The sequence below is a fragment of the Lampris incognitus genome, chromosome 12 (assembly GCF_029633865.1).
Source record: "Lampris incognitus isolate fLamInc1 chromosome 12, fLamInc1.hap2, whole genome shotgun sequence".
NCBI lineage: Eukaryota > Metazoa > Chordata > Actinopteri > Lampriformes > Lampridae > Lampris > Lampris incognitus.
The window spans coordinates 5,796,818-5,815,908 of NC_079222.1; the positions used below are offsets into that span (position 1 = coordinate 5,796,818).

The 19,091-nt window shown below is 50.0% G+C and overlaps 14 non-coding genes across 14 annotated transcripts; all 14 read right to left on the bottom strand.

The window, feature by feature from the left end:
* Window positions 1-6,908: 6,908 nt before the first annotated feature.
* Window positions 6,909-7,027, bottom strand: LOC130122227 (5S ribosomal RNA). Its single transcript, XR_008811146.1, has one exon. It is a non-coding gene; the product is annotated as a 5S ribosomal RNA (ribosomal RNA).
* Window positions 7,028-7,799: 772 nt separating this feature from the next.
* On the bottom strand, window positions 7,800-7,918 carry LOC130122322 (5S ribosomal RNA). Its single transcript, XR_008811231.1, has one exon. It is a non-coding gene; the product is annotated as a 5S ribosomal RNA (ribosomal RNA).
* Window positions 7,919-8,664: 746 nt separating this feature from the next.
* LOC130122228 (5S ribosomal RNA) lies at window positions 8,665-8,783 on the bottom strand. Its single transcript, XR_008811147.1, has one exon. It is a non-coding gene; the product is annotated as a 5S ribosomal RNA (ribosomal RNA).
* Window positions 8,784-9,555: 772 nt separating this feature from the next.
* Window positions 9,556-9,674, bottom strand: LOC130122323 (5S ribosomal RNA). The gene has a single exon (XR_008811232.1). It is a non-coding gene; the product is annotated as a 5S ribosomal RNA (ribosomal RNA).
* Window positions 9,675-10,420: 746 nt separating this feature from the next.
* Window positions 10,421-10,539, bottom strand: LOC130122234 (5S ribosomal RNA). Its single transcript, XR_008811152.1, has one exon. It is a non-coding gene; the product is annotated as a 5S ribosomal RNA (ribosomal RNA).
* A 746-nt stretch (window positions 10,540-11,285) lies between these two features.
* LOC130122214 (5S ribosomal RNA) lies at window positions 11,286-11,404 on the bottom strand. Its single transcript, XR_008811134.1, has one exon. It is a non-coding gene; the product is annotated as a 5S ribosomal RNA (ribosomal RNA).
* Window positions 11,405-12,150: 746 nt separating this feature from the next.
* LOC130122226 (5S ribosomal RNA) lies at window positions 12,151-12,269 on the bottom strand. Its single transcript, XR_008811145.1, has one exon. It is a non-coding gene; the product is annotated as a 5S ribosomal RNA (ribosomal RNA).
* A 772-nt stretch (window positions 12,270-13,041) lies between these two features.
* LOC130122251 (5S ribosomal RNA) lies at window positions 13,042-13,160 on the bottom strand. The gene has a single exon (XR_008811169.1). It is a non-coding gene; the product is annotated as a 5S ribosomal RNA (ribosomal RNA).
* A 746-nt stretch (window positions 13,161-13,906) lies between these two features.
* Window positions 13,907-14,025, bottom strand: LOC130122235 (5S ribosomal RNA). The gene has a single exon (XR_008811153.1). It is a non-coding gene; the product is annotated as a 5S ribosomal RNA (ribosomal RNA).
* Window positions 14,026-14,771: 746 nt separating this feature from the next.
* On the bottom strand, window positions 14,772-14,890 carry LOC130122238 (5S ribosomal RNA). Its single transcript, XR_008811156.1, has one exon. It is a non-coding gene; the product is annotated as a 5S ribosomal RNA (ribosomal RNA).
* Window positions 14,891-15,636: 746 nt separating this feature from the next.
* On the bottom strand, window positions 15,637-15,755 carry LOC130122249 (5S ribosomal RNA). Its single transcript, XR_008811167.1, has one exon. It is a non-coding gene; the product is annotated as a 5S ribosomal RNA (ribosomal RNA).
* A 772-nt stretch (window positions 15,756-16,527) lies between these two features.
* LOC130122252 (5S ribosomal RNA) lies at window positions 16,528-16,646 on the bottom strand. The gene has a single exon (XR_008811170.1). It is a non-coding gene; the product is annotated as a 5S ribosomal RNA (ribosomal RNA).
* Window positions 16,647-17,392: 746 nt separating this feature from the next.
* Window positions 17,393-17,511, bottom strand: LOC130122236 (5S ribosomal RNA). Its single transcript, XR_008811154.1, has one exon. It is a non-coding gene; the product is annotated as a 5S ribosomal RNA (ribosomal RNA).
* Window positions 17,512-18,283: 772 nt separating this feature from the next.
* Window positions 18,284-18,402, bottom strand: LOC130122253 (5S ribosomal RNA). The gene has a single exon (XR_008811171.1). It is a non-coding gene; the product is annotated as a 5S ribosomal RNA (ribosomal RNA).
* Window positions 18,403-19,091: the final 689 nt, after the last annotated feature.

Consider the following 19,091-nt stretch of genomic DNA (forward strand, 5'->3'; position numbering starts at 1 on the left):
TCCCCCTTCTCTTGCTCCCTTTCTTCTCTTCTCCTCCCTTCTTCCCCTTTCTTCCCCATCTTTACCTGGACGAATGTCCCCCGGCACAACGGGCGCGTGGGAGGCCACCAAACTTAAGCCCAGCCCTGACGAGCTGATTGGCTGCCGGCGCAGAGCCGTAACATAAAAGGCTTACAGCACCTGGTATTCCCAGGCGGTCTCCCATCCAAGTACTAACCAGGCCCGACCCTGCTTAGCTTCCGAGATCGGACGAGATTTTTTTTTTTTTTTGTCTTTTATTATGAAAATATATTTTTGGGAACAAAAATACATTTTTGATTGCATGTATTGTCCATCAATTCCACATTGTTACATTTGTTTTACACTTTGTTTGGCTTACACAAGATAGTATCCGTCTCTCTTTATACATAAAATAAAGCCATGCTTTCCAAATCATCAACTTAAATCAGCGCTTTGGAACCAGAACAGAAAATGAAACAAATCAGCCCTTTTGAACAAACCTTAGACTGTGTTTTTAAAAGAAAGTGACATTAAAACACCACTTTGAGATTTTAAATGACACACATTCCACATTAAACAGAATGATCCCATCCTCCCCTTAACTTCAATAAAACATAACAGAGAAAGTTAAAAGAAAACCGTAACTCGTCTTTAACTCTGTTTATATTTACCCTTCCAATAATCATCATTTTCCGTTCACATCATTTCAGACTTTTTCCTCCCCTCCCTCCCTCCCTCACCAGTTCCACACAATCTCCCCCCTCCTGTTGAGGGAGAGGAGATGGCTGTCTCTGATGAAGAGCCGGGTGAAGTCCGCATCGCCGTGCGTCAGTCTGTAATGTGTTTGTTTTTTGACCATGTTTTTGAAAATGTTCCAAACCGGGATGATTCTGCGTTCAAAGTGCGCAATGTTCCGACGTGATTTGACGGCCCACCGGACGTGACTTAAGAGGAATTTGCACAGCGCTGCGTTCTTCACCCTGCTCTTCTCCCACACTCCAAACACAAAGAATACATCCCACGAATCCCCGCTGTCCCAAATTAATCCCAGTTTGTTGACTAAGCACTTTTTCAGGGTTTCAAAGAAGCTCGCCAGCTCCGAGCAGTGGCGGTACATGTGCAATAGTGTTTCAGGCAGCAGGCCACAGACGTCGCACTCCCTGCCGACCCCCTTGTCAAACTGGTGCAGAATAACGTTCGTGAACACTTTGTTGTGTCGGATTTTGTAGTCGTTGTCTTCTGCCTCAATGCTGTTCCCTCTCACCCTCCATTGTCCCCAGATTTGTCCCACATTCAAATTGGGCATAACTTTGCCCCAGAACGGCAGAGAGGTCGGACGTTGCGACGCCTGTGCCAGAAACTTTCCATAGATCTGTTTGCTTGTCAACCTGTGTATACTCCTCCACTCTCCTCCTTGCTCCACCAACATGGCTGGGAGCTTCCCCTCTCTGTTCTGTACCACTCTCCGCTCTATGGTTGTCCGCCATTCTTTTGGGATGCTTTCCTTTAAGTCGTTATAATAGCTTGTTGTCTCCGTAATTTTGGCCTCATAGTTTATCTCCTTTATACTGTCATATATGGCTTGGGGGGGGAGAAAACCCGGCATCAGTTCATACATGACGTCCTTCAACTGGACCAAACCTGCTGTTAACATGTCATTATTACATAGAAGCTTACCTGTCTTTTGAATTTTCTTATTTAGAAAGATTGGCATTTCTCTGATGACGTTTACCGAGTCACATGCATAGTCTATATGCTTTAGAAATTCCGCGTGAGCGGACAGGACTTCTCTATAGAAACCTGGAAGCCCCGCCATCATCGGTCGCTTTAGTTGCATCAGCAGCACAAAATCGCCTATGTGAAATACCTTGTTTATGAAGTAAGCCATCAGGCTTTTCCAGCCGTGGGCTGTGGAGTCACACAGATATTTTTGCACAGTTTTGATCCTGAACGCCCTTTTTTTGCTTTCTAAATCTACTAATTGAAGTCCTCCGTCTCTGTACTTACTTATTAATGTTTTTCGTGCTATTTTACTTACTTTTGCCCTCCACAAAAAATTGGTTATAATTTCATTTATTCTGTTTAATACCCATAAGGGTAGTTCTATAACTGCTAATGTATAGTTTAGTTTTGACAATATTAAGTTGTTTAGAACCACTACTCTACCTTTGAGTTTTAGGTCTCTCAGTTTCCAATAATTTAGACATTTTTCTATTTTATTAATAATTTCCGTCCATGACAGATCACGAGCTGCCACTACATCTTTACCGATGTAGGTACCTAGAATTTTTATATGCTTGCTTTGTATTTTAAAAGGTGTGGTCTCCTGCTGAGGCTCAGCCATGTTAATGAACATGATTTCTGACTTACCTACATTTATGCGGGAGCCAGAGGCTCGACCGTACATGTTTATTACTGCCATTGCTCTCTCTATGCTTGCCATGTCCTTTACTGTTAGGGTGGTGTCATCAGCAAATTGCTGGACGACACAGGATCCTCCCCCTGGTAACTCAATACCTCTAATACCCTTGTCTTGTTTTAATAGAATTCCTAGTGGCTCTGCTATTATTGTGTACAGGATTGAGGATAGTGGACAGCCTTGTCTGACCGACCTTTCCAGAGGAAACGCATCAGTGGTTGCACCGTTGCATTTGACCTTACCTGTAGCTTTGCTATATAATAATTTTACCCAAGTTAGAAATCTGTCTCCAAAACCTACCTTCTCCAGTACATTAAACATAAATTGATGCTCTACTCGGTCAAAGGCTTTATTGAAGTCAATGGCCAGAAGGACACCTGCTTGATCTGTCTCTTTTAAATACTCCACCACATCTCTTATGGTGCGTACTGTGTCAGTGACTTCTCTCCCTGGCACACTATAAGCCTGGGTGGCTTCTATTATTGTATGTAATATTTGTTTGACTCTGTTTGCCAATATTTTCATTAGTATTTTGTAGTCATTGTTCAACAGAGTAATGGGCCTATAATTTGTTAGTTTATTCTTCTCCCCTTTCTTAAAAATTAAAGTGATCAAGCCTAGAGTCATTGACTCCGGTACCTTCTGTTCTTTTTCCATTGTTTTATACAATTTCAGTAGTGTTGGTTTGAGCGTGTTGCAGAAAGCTTTATAGAAGTTTGCCGTCAACCCATCACTACCTGGGCTTTTATTTGACATCATTTGATTTATTGCACACTCTATATCTTCCTCAGTTATTTCCTGTTCACACGCTGATTTATCCTCATCATTTAATTTAGCAGTCATCTCTTCCAATATGTCATTTGTAGCTTGTATGTCTGAACTCTCAGTTTTAAACAAGTCACTATAAAAAGTTTGTACTGTTTCCAGAATGTCTACGAAATTGGTCACTACTTTACCTTCTTTATTTTTGATTTCTTGCAAATAACACTGATTTTGTTTCCTTTTTTCCAAGTTGAGGAAAAAAGCTGTACTTTTCTCCCCTTCTACTGCATATTGAGCACGGCTCCTCACTATAGCACCTTCACATTTTATCCTTTCAATTTCATTTATTTCATTTTGAATATTCACAAGCCTTTCAACATTGACAACCGGTTGTGCATTTAATTTAGCAATTGTATTTCTTAATGATCTTTCTTTTTCTCTAGTTTTAAAGTTCAATCTTTTCGCAAACTGAATACTTTTTTGTTTAATTCTCACTTTTAATTTCTCCCACCCCTCTATGATATTTTCCCCAAACTCAGGCTGTGAACATTCAAATGAGATCAATTTAGAGATGCATTCAACATAATCCCTTCTGTTCAGCAGGCTAGCATTAAGGTGCCACACGCCTCCCCCCCTCCCCCTCCTTTTACCCCCCATTCCCACACGCAGGATGGCATGATCACTAATGAAATTTAAACAATAGCGCACAGTATCGAAAAGGTCGATCTGCGGTTTCTTGACTAAACAAAAAATCAATCCGACTTTGCCGTACAGTGTCCATTTGTGGCTGTACTCTCGAGTACTCTCGTGTTATGGGATTTCTGGTTCTCCATAAATCACAGAAATTATTCTTGGCCATAAACAGATTCAGGGCCGCTCTAGAACAGTCGTGTTTATAGCTACCGTTATCGCTAATGTCAAGCCTGCTCATCTTGACATTGAAATCCCCAACTATGATGTCACAGTCTTTAGCTATGATATTCAATTCTCGAAAGAAAGAAGACCTGTCCCCCTCGTGGTTGGGCGCATAAATGTTCAGTAATTTGTAGACAGTGTCTTCAAAAACAAAGCCCACTTTAACCCACCTCCCCCCAATGTCTTTGTCTATTAGAGTGGCATCAGCCTCAATGTGGCTACTCACCATGATGCTTACTCCTCGTGCCCGCTGAGTCCCATGGCTTGAAAAGTAGGATCCAGGCCACCTTTTCTTGCACTGAGTTTCACAGTCAGTGTCCCAGTGGGTTTCTTGGAGACAGATTATTTCTGCATCACACATTTTTACGACTTTAGTGAACTTGTCCATGTCACGTAGTCCACGTACGTTGAATGATGCTATTTTGACCATGGTGAGTGGGAAAGACAGAGAAAAATAATCCCCAAACAAAAAACATGATGCACACCCTTTTCAGTCCATTATTATTTACCCCTCTTAGTCTTGCCCTTTCTGCTTGTTCCCTCTTCCCTCCCCTTACTAACTCCATCCCATTCCGAAGCCTTAGGGTTCGGCTGTCGTCTCTCACTCCCCTGCCCGTGTAGAGGCCCTCTCTGCCCCGGCTGCCCGCAAGGCAAGGACGCAAGGCTGGCCGAACTGCCCTCCCTCTGGTTGCTGCGGCTCCTGTCCCCTGATGTTGTTACAGCCTGACCCCTCAGCGACCCGTGCGCCAGAGTGGAGACGCTCGTCGGCATCCTCCCCACCCTCTCAGAGGCCGCAGTCAAACCGCCGCTTCCTCTTTTCTCCTCCTCCTCCTCTTCCTCCTCGACCTCGCTCTCCTCCTCCATCTCATGGCGTGCAGCTGACTGGGGCCCCTCTGCTTCGCCATCAGTCGCAATGCCATCAGGATGATTTCCTGTCTCCGTCTCTTCTGCCCCGTCCTCCACTCCCTCGCCGGTGTCCCTCTCTGTCTCCTCTTTGGGATCTGCTCCAGGCATGGCTGCGCATTCTCGTGCGTAGTGTCCGATCTCCCCGCACTTGAAGCACTTGAACTCCGGGCACTCCCGTAGGATGTGTCCGGGCTGGAGGCACAGCCTGCAAACTTTAGATTGATTATCGTGCAGCACTCTGAAGTATTCAATCCCTTCCAGCGTCTCAAATGTGGTGCTGTAAGGTAAAGAGGAGACATTTTCATTGAAACGGACTTTGAGGAATCTCGTCCCGTCAAAAACGTCCGTCCCGGCCCACTTCCTCCGCTTGATAGGAGACACCGGCTCCACGCCCCACTGCTTCAGTTTAGTAACAATTTGATTGTCTGTGACATACAGGGGAAGGTTCAAAAAGGAGACGATCCTGGTGTCCCTCGTAACTTCCGATGCCACCACTCTGGAGTTTCTAATCTTGAAGCCGTCCAGCAGTCTTGTTTTCCCTTTCGGGTTACTCATCGTGAGCTCCCATCGCTTGTCGCTTTTCGACCTGCAGCCCAATACTCTCCCACACGTGTTGTCAACCGCACGCAGAAGCTCCATCATGGAGATTTTGTCTTCTCCCTCCACGTCCACATGAACCACCAGGTCTCTGTCCATCTCTCTCCCTTCCCCCTCCCTCCCCGCCGCTTCCGCTGCGACCGCCGTCTCTTTCACCAACCCCATTGCTGTGGCCCCTCCACCTCGTCTCTCTTTTCGTTTCTCCGCTCGACTCTCCACCACCACAAATTCTCCTCTCTCCCCCTTCTCCATCACGCTTTCTGCCTCAGTCGGATTCGCGTCCTGCTGGGGCTTCTTTGTTTCCGCCGCTATACCTCCATTTTGTTTGTCCGTCTGCCCGTCGTCGTAAGTCTTGTCCGGTCCGAGTGTCCTTGCCGTCTGTGCCATTTTCGTGCTTCTAAAGCCACAAAAGTTTCCCCCGTGCAGCAGAAAGCTGCTGGGGGGGAGTTAGAAACGTGATTTTCAGAGACTGCTCTCGTTTCCCCGTCGATTTAATGTCTTTTTCGTCCGCTCCGCCGCCACCACGCCAACCCGGAAGTTATCAGAGTGGTATGGCCGTAAGCTGTTGAGCCGGAGCCTTGCAGCTCCTTTATAGAAGAGTTGGCCGCCGACCTTCCTCTTTCTGTCGTCAGCTTGGTTCACCAGTTTCATCTTATGACAAACTCCATCACATCCTATGGCTTTTGCTGCCCAAGGAGTCACGTGTGAAATGTCAGAATATGACTTAAAGCTAACTAAGGTACAGCCATTGAGAAGACTTTTCACTGGTTTTTGACCCAAATGTTTGTCTGGTTTTACCTATACGTCAGATTTTTCAGTTGGAATTCAGTAAAAGAAAATCAACGTACTTTGCGATGATCGTAGGGCGTGTTAGCGTTTGTGGAGGACCCCACGCGCACGACACCAGACAGAGATGGGGTTGGCCGGAAACTGGCGATCGACAGTCAAGATGTGGTTGGAAACAGCAATACTGTAGCGAATTCGGGAGACAACGCAACCACAGAAACTGCCGAGGCCGGGACGCGAACCCGTATTGCCCGCACCGCAGGAGGCGTCGCTAACCGCTCGACTAAAGGGTCAGACCCGCGAGCCAGCGGCCAGCGTGTCTTCATGCACGTTACAATACTTTTCCTTTCTTTCTTTCCTTTTCCTCCCCCTTCTCTTCCTCCCTTTCTTCTCTTCTCCTCCCTTCTTCCCCATCTTTACCTGGACGAATGTCCCTCAGCACAACGGGCGCGTGGGAGGCCACCAAACTTAAGCCCAGCCATGACGAGCTGATTGGCTGCCGGCGCAGAGCCGTAACATAAAAGGCTTACAGCACCTGGTATTCCCAGGCGGTCTCCCATCCAAGTACTAACCAGGCCCGACCCTGCTTAGCTTCCGAGATCGGACGAGATCGGGCGTTATCAGACTGGTATGGCCGTAAGCCGTTGAGCCGGAGCCTTGCAGCTCCTTTATAGAAGAGTTGGCCCCCGACCTTCCTCTTTCTGTTGTCTGCCTGTTTCACCAGTTTCATCTTATGACAAACTCCATCACATCTTGTCGCTTTTGCTGTCCAAGGAGTCACGTGTGAAATGTCACAATATGACTTAAAGCTAACTAAGGAACAGCCATTGAGAAGACTTTTCACTGGTTTTTGACCCAAATGTTTGTCTGGTTTTACCTATACGTCAGATTTTTCAGTTGGAATTCAGTAAAAGAAAATCAACGTACTTTGCGATGATCGTAGGGCGTGTTAGGGTTTGTGGAAGACCCCAAGCGCACGACACCAGACAGAGATGGGGTTGGCCGGAAACTGGCGATCGACAGTCAAGATGTGGTTGGAAACAGTCATACTGTAGCGAATTCGGGGGACAACGAAGCCACAGAAACTGCCGCAGCCGGGAAGCGAACCCGTGTCGCCCGCACCGCAGGAGGCATCGCTAACCGCTCGACTAAAGGGTCAGACCCGCGAGCCAGCGGCCAGCGTGTCTTCATGCACGTTACAATACTTTTCCTTTCTTTCTTTCCTTTTCCTCCCCCTTCTCTTCCTCCCTTTCTTCTCTTCTCCTCCCTTCTTCCCCTTTCTTCCCCATCTTTACCTGGACGAATGTCCCCCGGCACAACGGGCGCGTGGGAGGCCACCAAACTTAAGCCCAGCCCTGACGAGCTGATTGGCTGCCGGCGCGGGCTGGGAGAGCCGTAACAGGGCGGCATAAAAGGCTTACAGCACCTGGTATTCCCAGGCGGTCTCCCATCCAAGTACTAACCAGGCCCGAGCCTGCTTAGCTTCCGAGATCGGACGAGATCGGGCGTTATCAGGCTGCTATGGCCGTAAGCCGTTGAGCCGGAGCCTTGCAGCTCTTTTATAGAAGAGTTGGCCGCCGACCTTCCTCTTTCTGTCGTCAGCTTGGTTCACCAGTTTCATCTTATGACAAACTCCATCACATCCTATGGCTTTTGCTGCCCAAGGAGTCACGTGTGAAATGTCAGAATATGACTTAAAGCTAACTAAGGTACAGCCATTGAGAAGACTTTTCACTGGTTTTTGACCCAAATGTTTGTCTGGTTTTACCTATACGTCAGATTTTTCAGTTGGAATTCAGTAAAAGAAAATCAACGTACTTTGCGATGATCGTAGGGCGTGTTAGCGTTTGTGGAGGACCCCACGCGCACGACACCAGACAGAGATGGGGTTGGCCGGAAACTGGCGATCGACAGTCAAGATGTGGTTGGAAACAGCAATACTGTAGCGAATTCGGGAGACAACGCAACCACAGAAACTGCCGAGGCCGGGACGCGAACCCGTATTGCCCGCACCGCAGGAGGCGTCGCTAACCGCTCGACTAAAGGGTCAGACCCGCGCGCCAGCGGCCAGCGTGTCTTCATGCACGTTACAATACTTTTCCTTTCTTTCTTTCCTTTTCCTCCCCCTTCTCTTCCTCCCTTTCTTCTCTTCTCCTCCCTTCTTCCCCATCTTTACCTGGACGAATGTCCCTCAGCACAACGGGCGCGTGGGAGGCCACCAAACTTAAGCCCAGCCATGACGAGCTGATTGGCTGCCGGCGCAGAGCCGTAACATAAAAGGCTTACAGCACCTGGTATTCCCAGGCGGTCTCCCATCCAAGTACTAACCAGGCCCGACCCTGCTTAGCTTCCGAGATCGGACGAGATCGGGCGTTATCAGACTGGTATGGCCGTAAGCCGTTGAGCCGGAGCCTTGCAGCTCCTTTATAGAAGAGTTGGCCCCCGACCTTCCTCTTTCTGTTGTCTGCCTGTTTCACCAGTTTCATCTTATGACAAACTCCATCACATCTTGTCGCTTTTGCTGTCCAAGGAGTCACGTGTGAAATGTCAGAATATGACTTAAAGCTAACTAAGGAACAGCCATTGAGAAGACTTTTCACTGGTTTTTGACCCAAATGTTTGTCTGGTTTTACCTATACGTCAGATTTTTCAGTTGGAATTCAGTAAAAGAAAATCAACGTACTTTGCGATGATCGTAGGGCGTGTTAGGGTTTGTGGAAGACCCCAAGCGCACGACACCAGACAGAGATGGGGTTGGCCGGAAACTGGCGATCGACAGTCAAGATGTGGTTGGAAACAGTCATACTGTAGCGAATTCGGGGGACAACGAAGCCACAGAAACTGCCGCAGCCGGGAAGCGAACCCGTGTCGCCCGCACCGCAGGAGGCATCGCTAACCGCTCGACTAAAGGGTCAGACCCGCGAGCCAGCGGCCAGCGTGTCTTCATGCACGTTACAATACTTTTCCTTTCTTTCTTTCCTTTTCCTCCCCCTTCTCTTCCTCCCTTTCTTCTCTTCTCCTCCCTTCTTCCCCTTTCTTCCCCATCTTTACCTGGACGAATGTCCCCCGGCACAACGGGCGCGTGGGAGGCCACCAAACTTAAGCCCAGCCCTGACGAGCTGATTGGCTGCCGGCGCGGGCTGGGAGAGCCGTAACAGGGCGGCATAAAAGGCTTACAGCACCTGGTATTCCCAGGCGGTCTCCCATCCAAGTACTAACCAGGCCCGAGCCTGCTTAGCTTCCGAGATCGGACGAGATCGGGCGTTATCAGGCTGCTATGGCCGTAAGCCGTTGAGCCGGAGCCTTGCAGCTGTTTTATAGAAGAGTTGGCCGCCGACCTTCCTCTTTCTGTCGTCAGCTTGGTTCACCAGTTTCATCTTATGACAAACTCCATCACATCCTATGGCTTTTGCTGCCCAAGGAGTCACGTGTGAAATGTCAGAATATGACTTAAAGCTAACTAAGGTACAGCCATTGAGAAGACTTTTCACTGGTTTTTGACCCAAATGTTTGTCTGGTTTTACCTATACGTCAGATTTTTCAGTTGGAATTCAGTAAAAGAAAATCAACGTACTTTGCGATGATCGTAGGGCGTGTTAGCGTTTGTGGAGGACCCCACGCGCACGACACCAGACAGAGATGGGGTTGGCCGGAAACTGGCGATCGACAGTCAAGATGTGGTTGGAAACAGCAATACTGTAGCGAATTCGGGAGACAACGCAACCACAGAAACTGCCGAGGCCGGGACGCGAACCCGTATTGCCCGCACCGCAGGAGGCATCGCTAACCGCTCGACTAAAGGGTCAGACCCGCGCGCCAGCGGCCAGCGTGTCTTCATGCACGTTACAATACTTTTCCTTTCTTTCTTTCCTTTTCCTCCCCCTTCTCTTCCTCCCTTTCTTCTCTTCTCCTCCCTTCTTCCCCATCTTTACCTGGACGAATGTCCCTCAGCACAACGGGCGCGTGGGAGGCCACCAAACTTAAGCCCAGCCATGACGAGCTGATTGGCTGCCGGCGCAGAGCCGTAACATAAAAGGCTTACAGCACCTGGTATTCCCAGGCGGTCTCCCATCCAAGTACTAACCAGGCCCGACCCTGCTTAGCTTCCGAGATCGGACGAGATCGGGCGTTATCAGGCTGGTATGGCCGTAAGATGTTGAGCCGGAGCCTTGCAGCTCCTTTATAGAAGAGTTGGCCGCCGACCTTCCTCTTTCTGTCGTCAGCTTGGTTCACCAGTTTCATCTTATGACAAACTCCATCACATCCTATGGCTTTTGCTGCCCAAGGAGTCACGTGTGAAATGTCAGAATATGACTTAAAGCTAACTAAGGTACAGCCATTGAGAAGACTTTTCACTGGTTTTTGACCCAAATGTTTGTCTGGTTTTACCTATACGTCAGATTTTTCAGTTGGAATTCAGTAAAAGAAAATCAACGTACTTTGCGATGATCGTAGGGCGTGTTAGCGTTTGTGGAGGACCCCACGCGCACGACACCAGACAGAGATGGGGTTGGCCGGAAACTGGCGATCGACAGTCAAGATGTGGTTGGAAACAGCAATACTGTAGCGAATTCGGGAGACAACGCAACCACAGAAACTGCCGAGGCCGGGACGCGAACCCGTATTGCCCGCACCGCAGGAGGCGTCGCTAACCGCTCGACTAAAGGGTCAGACCCGCGAGCCAGCGGCCAGCGTGTCTTCATGCACGTTACAATACTTTTCCTTTCTTTCTTTCCTTTTCCTCCCCCTTCTCTTCCTCCCTTTCTTCTCTTCTCCTCCCTTCTTCCCCATCTTTACCTGGACGAATGTCCCTCAGCACAACGGGCGCGTGGGAGGCCACCAAACTTAAGCCCAGCCATGACGAGCTGATTGGCTGCCGGCGCAGAGCCGTAACATAAAAGGCTTACAGCACCTGGTATTCCCAGGCGGTCTCCCATCCAAGTACTAACCAGGCCCGAGCCTGCTTAGCTTCCGAGATCGGACGAGATCGGGCGTTATCAGACTGGTATGGCCGTAAGCCGTTGAGCCGGAGCCTTGCAGCTCCTTTATAGAAGAGTTGGCCCCCGACCTTCCTCTTTCTGTTGTCTGCCTGTTTCACCAGTTTCATCTTATGACAAACTCCATCACATCTTGTCGCTTTTGCTGTCCAAGGAGTCACGTGTGAAATGTCACAATATGACTTAAAGCTAACTAAGGAACAGCCATTGAGAAGACTTTTCACTGGTTTTTGACCCAAATGTTTGTCTGGTTTTACCTATACGTCAGATTTTTCAGTTGGAATTCAGTAAAAGAAAATCAACGTACTTTGCGATGATCGTAGGGCGTGTTAGGGTTTGTGGAAGACCCCAAGCGCACGACACCAGACAGAGATGGGGTTGGCCGGAAACTGGCGATCGACAGTCAAGATGTGGTTGGAAACAGTCATACTGTAGCGAATTCGGGGGACAACGAAGCCACAGAAACTGCCGCAGCCGGGAAGCGAACCCGTGTCGCCCGCACCGCAGGAGGCATCGCTAACCGCTCGACTAAAGGGTCAGACCCGCGCGCCAGCGGCCAGCGTGTCTTCATGCACGTTACAATACTTTTCCTTTCTTTCTTTCCTTTTCCTCCCCCTTCTCTTCCTCCCTTTCTTCTCTTCTCCTCCCTTCTTCCCCATCTTTACCTGGACGAATGTCCCTCAGCACAACGGGCGCGTGGGAGGCCACCAAACTTAAGCCCAGCCATGACGAGCTGATTGGCTGCCGGCGCAGAGCCGTAACATAAAAGGCTTACAGCACCTGGTATTCCCAGGCGGTCTCCCATCCAAGTACTAACCAGGCCCGAGCCTGCTTAGCTTCCGAGATCGGACGAGATCGGGCGTTATCAGACTGGTATGGCCGTAAGCCGTTGAGCCGGAGCCTTGCAGCTCCTTTATAGAAGAGTTGGCCCCCGACCTTCCTCTTTCTGTTGTCTGCCTGTTTCACCAGTTTCATCTTATGACAAACTCCATCACATCTTGTCGCTTTTGCTGTCCAAGGAGTCACGTGTGAAATGTCAGAATATGACTTAAAGCTAACTAAGGAACAGCCATTGAGAAGACTTTTCACTGGTTTTTGACCCAAATGTTTGTCTGGTTTTACCTATACGTCAGATTTTTCAGTTGGAATTCAGTAAAAGAAAATCAACGTACTTTGCGATGATCGTAGGGCGTGTTAGGGTTTGTGGAAGACCCCAAGCGCACGACACCAGACAGAGATGGGGTTGGCCGGAAACTGGCGATCGACAGTCAAGATGTGGTTGGAAACAGTCATACTGTAGCGAATTCGGGGGACAACGAAGCCACAGAAACTGCCGCAGCCGGGAAGCGAACCCGTGTCGCCCGCACCGCAGGAGGCATCGCTAACCGCTCGACTAAAGGGTCAGACCCGCGAGCCAGCGGCCAGCGTGTCTTCATGCACGTTACAATACTTTTCCTTTCTTTCTTTCCTTTTCCTCCCCCTTCTCTTCCTCCCTTTCTTCTCTTCTCCTCCCTTCTTCCCCTTTCTTCCCCATCTTTACCTGGACGAATGTCCCCCGGCACAACGGGCGCGTGGGAGGCCACCAAACTTAAGCCCAGCCCTGACGAGCTGATTGACTGCCGGCGCGGGCTGGGAGAGCCGTAACAGGGCGGCATAAAAGGCTTACAGCACCTGGTATTCCCAGGCGGTCTCCCATCCAAGTACTAACCAGGCCCGACCCTGCTTAGCTTCCGAGATCGGACGAGATCGGGCGTTATCAGGCTGCTATGGCCGTAAGCCGTTGAGCCGGAGCCTTGCAGCTCTTTTATAGAAGAGTTGGCCGCCGACCTTCCTCTTTCTGTCGTCAGCTTGGTTCACCAGTTTCATCTTATGACAAACTCCATCACATCCTATGGCTTTTGCTGCCCAAGGAGTCACGTGTGAAATGTCAGAATATGACTTAAAGCTAACTAAGGTACAGCCATTGAGAAGACTTTTCACTGGTTTTTGACCCAAATGTTTGTCTGGTTTTACCTATACGTCAGATTTTTCAGTTGGAATTCAGTAAAAGAAAATCAACGTACTTTGCGATGATCGTAGGGCGTGTTAGCGTTTGTGGAGGACCCCACGCGCACGACACCAGACAGAGATGGGGTTGGCCGGAAACTGGCGATCGACAGTCAAGATGTGGTTGGAAACAGCAATACTGTAGCGAATTCGGGAGACAACGCAACCACAGAAACTGCCGAGGCCGGGACGCGAACCCGTATTGCCCGCACCGCAGGAGGCATCGCTAACCGCTCGACTAAAGGGTCAGACCCGCGCGCCAGCGGCCAGCGTGTCTTCATGCACGTTACAATACTTTTCCTTTCTTTCTTTCCTTTTCCTCCCCCTTCTCTTCCTCCCTTTCTTCTCTTCTCCTCCCTTCTTCCCCATCTTTACCTGGACGAATGTCCCTCAGCACAACGGGCGCGTGGGAGGCCACCAAACTTAAGCCCAGCCATGACGAGCTGATTGGCTGCCGGCGCAGAGCCGTAACATAAAAGGCTTACAGCACCTGGTATTCCCAGGCGGTCTCCCATCCAAGTACTAACCAGGCCCGACCCTGCTTAGCTTCCGAGATCGGACGAGATCGGGCGTTATCAGGCTGGTATGGCCGTAAGATGTTGAGCCGGAGCCTTGCAGCTCCTTTATAGAAGAGTTGGCCGCCGACCTTCCTCTTTCTGTCGTCAGCTTGGTTCACCAGTTTCATCTTATGACAAACTCCATCACATCCTATGGCTTTTGCTGCCCAAGGAGTCACGTGTGAAATGTCAGAATATGACTTAAAGCTAACTAAGGTACAGCCATTGAGAAGACTTTTCACTGGTTTTTGACCCAAATGTTTGTCTGGTTTTACCTATACGTCAGATTTTTCAGTTGGAATTCAGTAAAAGAAAATCAACGTACTTTGCGATGATCGTAGGGCGTGTTAGCGTTTGTGGAGGACCCCACGCGCACGACACCAGACAGAGATGGGGTTGGCCGGAAACTGGCGATCGACAGTCAAGATGTGGTTGGAAACAGCAATACTGTAGCGAATTCGGGAGACAACGCAACCACAGAAACTGCCGAGGCCGGGACGCGAACCCGTATTGCCCGCACCGCAGGAGGCGTCGCTAACCGCTCGACTAAAGGGTCAGACCCGCGAGCCAGCGGCCAGCGTGTCTTCATGCACGTTACAATACTTTTCCTTTCTTTCTTTCCTTTTCCTCCCCCTTCTCTTCCTCCCTTTCTTCTCTTCTCCTCCCTTCTTCCCCATCTTTACCTGGACGAATGTCCCTCAGCACAACGGGCGCGTGGGAGGCCACCAAACTTAAGCCCAGCCATGACGAGCTGATTGGCTGCCGGCGCAGAGCCGTAACATAAAAGGCTTACAGCACCTGGTATTCCCAGGCGGTCTCCCATCCAAGTACTAACCAGGCCCGAGCCTGCTTAGCTTCCGAGATCGGACGAGATCGGGCGTTATCAGACTGGTATGGCCGTAAGCCGTTGAGCCGGAGCCTTGCAGCTCCTTTATAGAAGAGTTGGCCCCCGACCTTCCTCTTTCTGTTGTCTGCCTGTTTCACCAGTTTCATCTTATGACAAACTCCATCACATCTTGTCGCTTTTGCTGTCCAAGGAGTCACGTGTGAAATGTCACAATATGACTTAAAGCTAACTAAGGAACAGCCATTGAGAAGACTTTTCACTGGTTTTTGACCCAAATGTTTGTCTGGTTTTACCTATACGTCAGATTTTTCAGTTGGAATTCAGTAAAAGAAAATCAACGTACTTTGCGATGATCGTAGGGCGTGTTAGGGTTTGTGGAAGACCCCAAGCGCACGACACCAGACAGAGATGGGGTTGGCCGGAAACTGGCGATCGACAGTCAAGATGTGGTTGGAAACAGTCATACTGTAGCGAATTCGGGGGACAACGAAGCCACAGAAACTGCCGCAGCCGGGAAGCGAACCCGTGTCGCCCGCACCGCAGGAGGCATCGCTAACCGCTCGACTAAAGGGTCAGACCCGCGCGCCAGCGGCCAGCGTGTCTTCATGCACGTTACAATACTTTTCCTTTCTTTCTTTCCTTTTCCTCCCCCTTCTCTTCCTCCCTTTCTTCTCTTCTCCTCCCTTCTTCCCCATCTTTACCTGGACGAATGTCCCTCAGCACAACGGGCGCGTGGGAGGCCACCAAACTTAAGCCCAGCCATGACGAGCTGATTGGCTGCCGGCGCAGAGCCGTAACATAAAAGGCTTACAGCACCTGGTATTCCCAGGCGGTCTCCCATCCAAGTACTAACCAGGCCCGAGCCTGCTTAGCTTCCGAGATCGGACGAGATCGGGCGTTATCAGACTGGTATGGCCGTAAGCCGTTGAGCCGGAGCCTTGCAGCTCCTTTATAGAAGAGTTGGCCCCCGACCTTCCTCTTTCTGTTGTCTGCCTGTTTCACCAGTTTCATCTTATGACAAACTCCATCACATCTTGTCGCTTTTGCTGTCCAAGGAGTCACGTGTGAAATGTCACAATATGACTTAAAGCTAACTAAGGAACAGCCATTGAGAAGACTTTTCACTGGTTTTTGACCCAAATGTTTGTCTGGTTTTACCTATACGTCAGATTTTTCAGTTGGAATTCAGTAAAAGAAAATCAACGTACTTTGCGATGATCGTAGGGCGTGTTAGGGTTTGTGGAAGACCCCAAGCGCACGACACCAGACAGAGATGGGGTTGGCCGGAAACTGGCGATCGACAGTCAAGATGTGGTTGGAAACAGTCATACTGTAGCGAATTCGGGGGACAACGAAGCCACAGAAACTGCCGCAGCCGGGAAGCGAACCCGTGTCGCCCGCACCGCAGGAGGCATCGCTAACCGCTCGACTAAAGGGTCAGACCCGCGAGCCAGCGGCCAGCGTGTCTTCATGCACGTTACAATACTTTTCCTTTCTTTCTTTCCTTTTCCTCCCCCTTCTCTTCCTCCCTTTCTTCTCTTCTCCTCCCTTCTTCCCCTTTCTTCCCCATCTTTACCTGGACGAATGTCCCCCGGCACAACGGGCGCGTGGGAGGCCACCAAACTTAAGCCCAGCCCTGACGAGCTGATTGGCTGCCGGCGCGGGCTGGGAGAGCCGTAACAGGGCGGCATAAAAGGCTTACAGCACCTGGTATTCCCAGGCGGTCTCCCATCCAAGTACTAACCAGGCCCGACCCTGCTTAGCTTCCGAGATCGGACGAGATCGGGCGTTATCAGGCTGCTATGGCCGTAAGCCGTTGAGCCGGAGCCTTGCAGCTCTTTTATAGAAGAGTTGGCCGCCGACCTTCCTCTTTCTGTCGTCAGCTTGGTTCACCAGTTTCATCTTATGACAAACTCCATCACATCCTATGGCTTTTGCTGCCCAAGGAGTCACGTGTGAAATGTCAGAATATGACTTAAAGCTAACTAAGGTACAGCCATTGAGAAGACTTTTCACTGGTTTTTGACCCAAATGTTTGTCTGGTTTTACCTATACGTCAGATTTTTCAGTTGGAATTCAGTAAAAGAAAATCAACGTACTTTGCGATGATCGTAGGGCGTGTTAGCGTTTGTGGAGGACCCCACGCGCACGACACCAGACAGAGATGGGGTTGGCCGGAAACTGGCGATCGACAGTCAAGATGTGGTTGGAAACAGCAATACTGTAGCGAATTCGGGAGACAACGCAACCACAGAAACTGCCGAGGCCGGGACGCGAACCCGTATTGCCCGCACCGCAGGAGGCATCGCTAACCGCTCGACTAAAGGGTCAGACCCGCGCGCCAGCGGCCAGCGTGTCTTCATGCACGTTACAATACTTTTCCTTTCTTTCTTTCCTTTTCCTCCCCCTTCTCTTCCTCCCTTTCTTCTCTTCTCCTCCCTTCTTCCCCATCTTTACCTGGACGAATGTCCCTCAGCACAACGGGCGCGTGGGAGGCCACCAAACTTAAGCCCAGCCATGACGAGCTGATTGGCTGCCGGCGCAGAGCCGTAACATAAAAGGCTTACAGCACCTGGTATTCCCAGGCGGTCTCCCATCCAAGTACTAACCAGGCCCGACCCTGCTTAGCTTCCGAGATCGGACGAGATCGGGCGTTATCAGGCTGGTATGGCCGTAAGATGTTGAGCCGGAGCCTTGCAGCTCCTTTATAGAAGAGTTGGCCGCCGACCTTCCTCTTTCTGTCGTCAGCTTGGTTCACCAGTTTCATCTTATGACAAACTCCATCACATCCTATGGCTTTTGCTGCCCAAGGAGTCACGTGTGAAATGTCAGAATATGACTTAAAGCTAACTAAGGTACAGCCATTGAGAAGACTTTTCACTGGTTTTTGACCCAAATGTTTGTCTGGTTTTACCTATACGTCAGATTTTTCAGTTGGAATTCAGTAAAAGAAAATCAACGTACTTTGCGATGATCGTAGGGCGTGTTAGGGTTTGTGGAAGACCCCAAGCGCACGACACCAGACAGAGATGGGGTTGGCCGGAAACTGGCGATCGACAGTCAAGATGTGGTTGGAAACAGTCATACTGTAGCGAATTCGGGGGACAACGAAGCCACAGAAACTGCCGCAGCCGGGAAGCGAACCCGTGTCGCCCGCACCGCAGGAGGCATCGCTAACCGCTCGACTAAAGGGTCAGACCCGCGAGCCAGCGGCCAGCGTGTCTTCATGCACGTTACAATACTTTTCCTTTCTTTCTTTCCTTTTCCTCCCCCTTCTCTTCCTCCCTTTCTTCTCTTCTCCTCCCTTCTTCCCCTTTCTTCCCCATCTTTACCTGGACGAATGTCCCCCGGCACAACGGGCGCGTGGGAGGCCACCAAACTTAAGCCCAGCCCTGACGAGCTGATTGGCTGCCGGCGCGGGCTGGGAGAGCCGTAACAGGGCGGCATAAAAGGCTTACAGCACCTGGTATTCCCAGGCGGTCTCCCATCCAAGTACTAACCAGGCCCGACCCTGCTTAGCTTCCGAGATCGGACGAGATCGGGCGTTATCAGGCTGCTATGGCCGTAAGCCGTTGAGCCGGAGCCTTGCAGCTGTTTTATAGAAGAGTTGGCCGCCGACCTTCCTCTTTCTGTCGTCAGCTTGGTTCACCAGTTTCATCTTATGACAAACTCCATCACATCCTATGGCTTTTGCTGCCCAAGGAGTCACGTGTGAAATGTCAGAATATGACTTAAAGCTAACTAAGGTACAGCCATTGAGAAGACTTTTCACTGGTTTTTGACCCAAATGTTTGTCTGGTTTTACCTATACGTCAGATTTTTCAGTTGGAATTCAGTAAAAGAAAATCAACGTACTTTGCGATGATCGTAGGGCGTGTTAGCGTTTGTGGAGGACCCCACGCGCACGACACCAGACAGAGATGGGGTTGGCCGGAAACTGGCGATCGACAGTCAAGATGTGGTTGGAAACAGCAATACTGTAGCGAATTCGGGAGACAACGCAACCACAGAAACTGCCGAGGCCGGGACGCGAACCCGTATTGCCCGCACCGCAGGAGGCATCGCTAACCGCTCGACTAAAGGGTCAGACCCGCGAGCCAGCGGCCAGCGTGTCTTCATGCACGTTACAATACTTTTCCTTTCTTTCTTTCCTTTTCCTCCCCCTTCTCTTCCTCCCTTTCTTCTCTTCTCCTCCCTTCTTCCCCATCTTTACCTGGACGAATGTCCCTCAGCACAACGGGCGCGTGGGAGGCCACCAA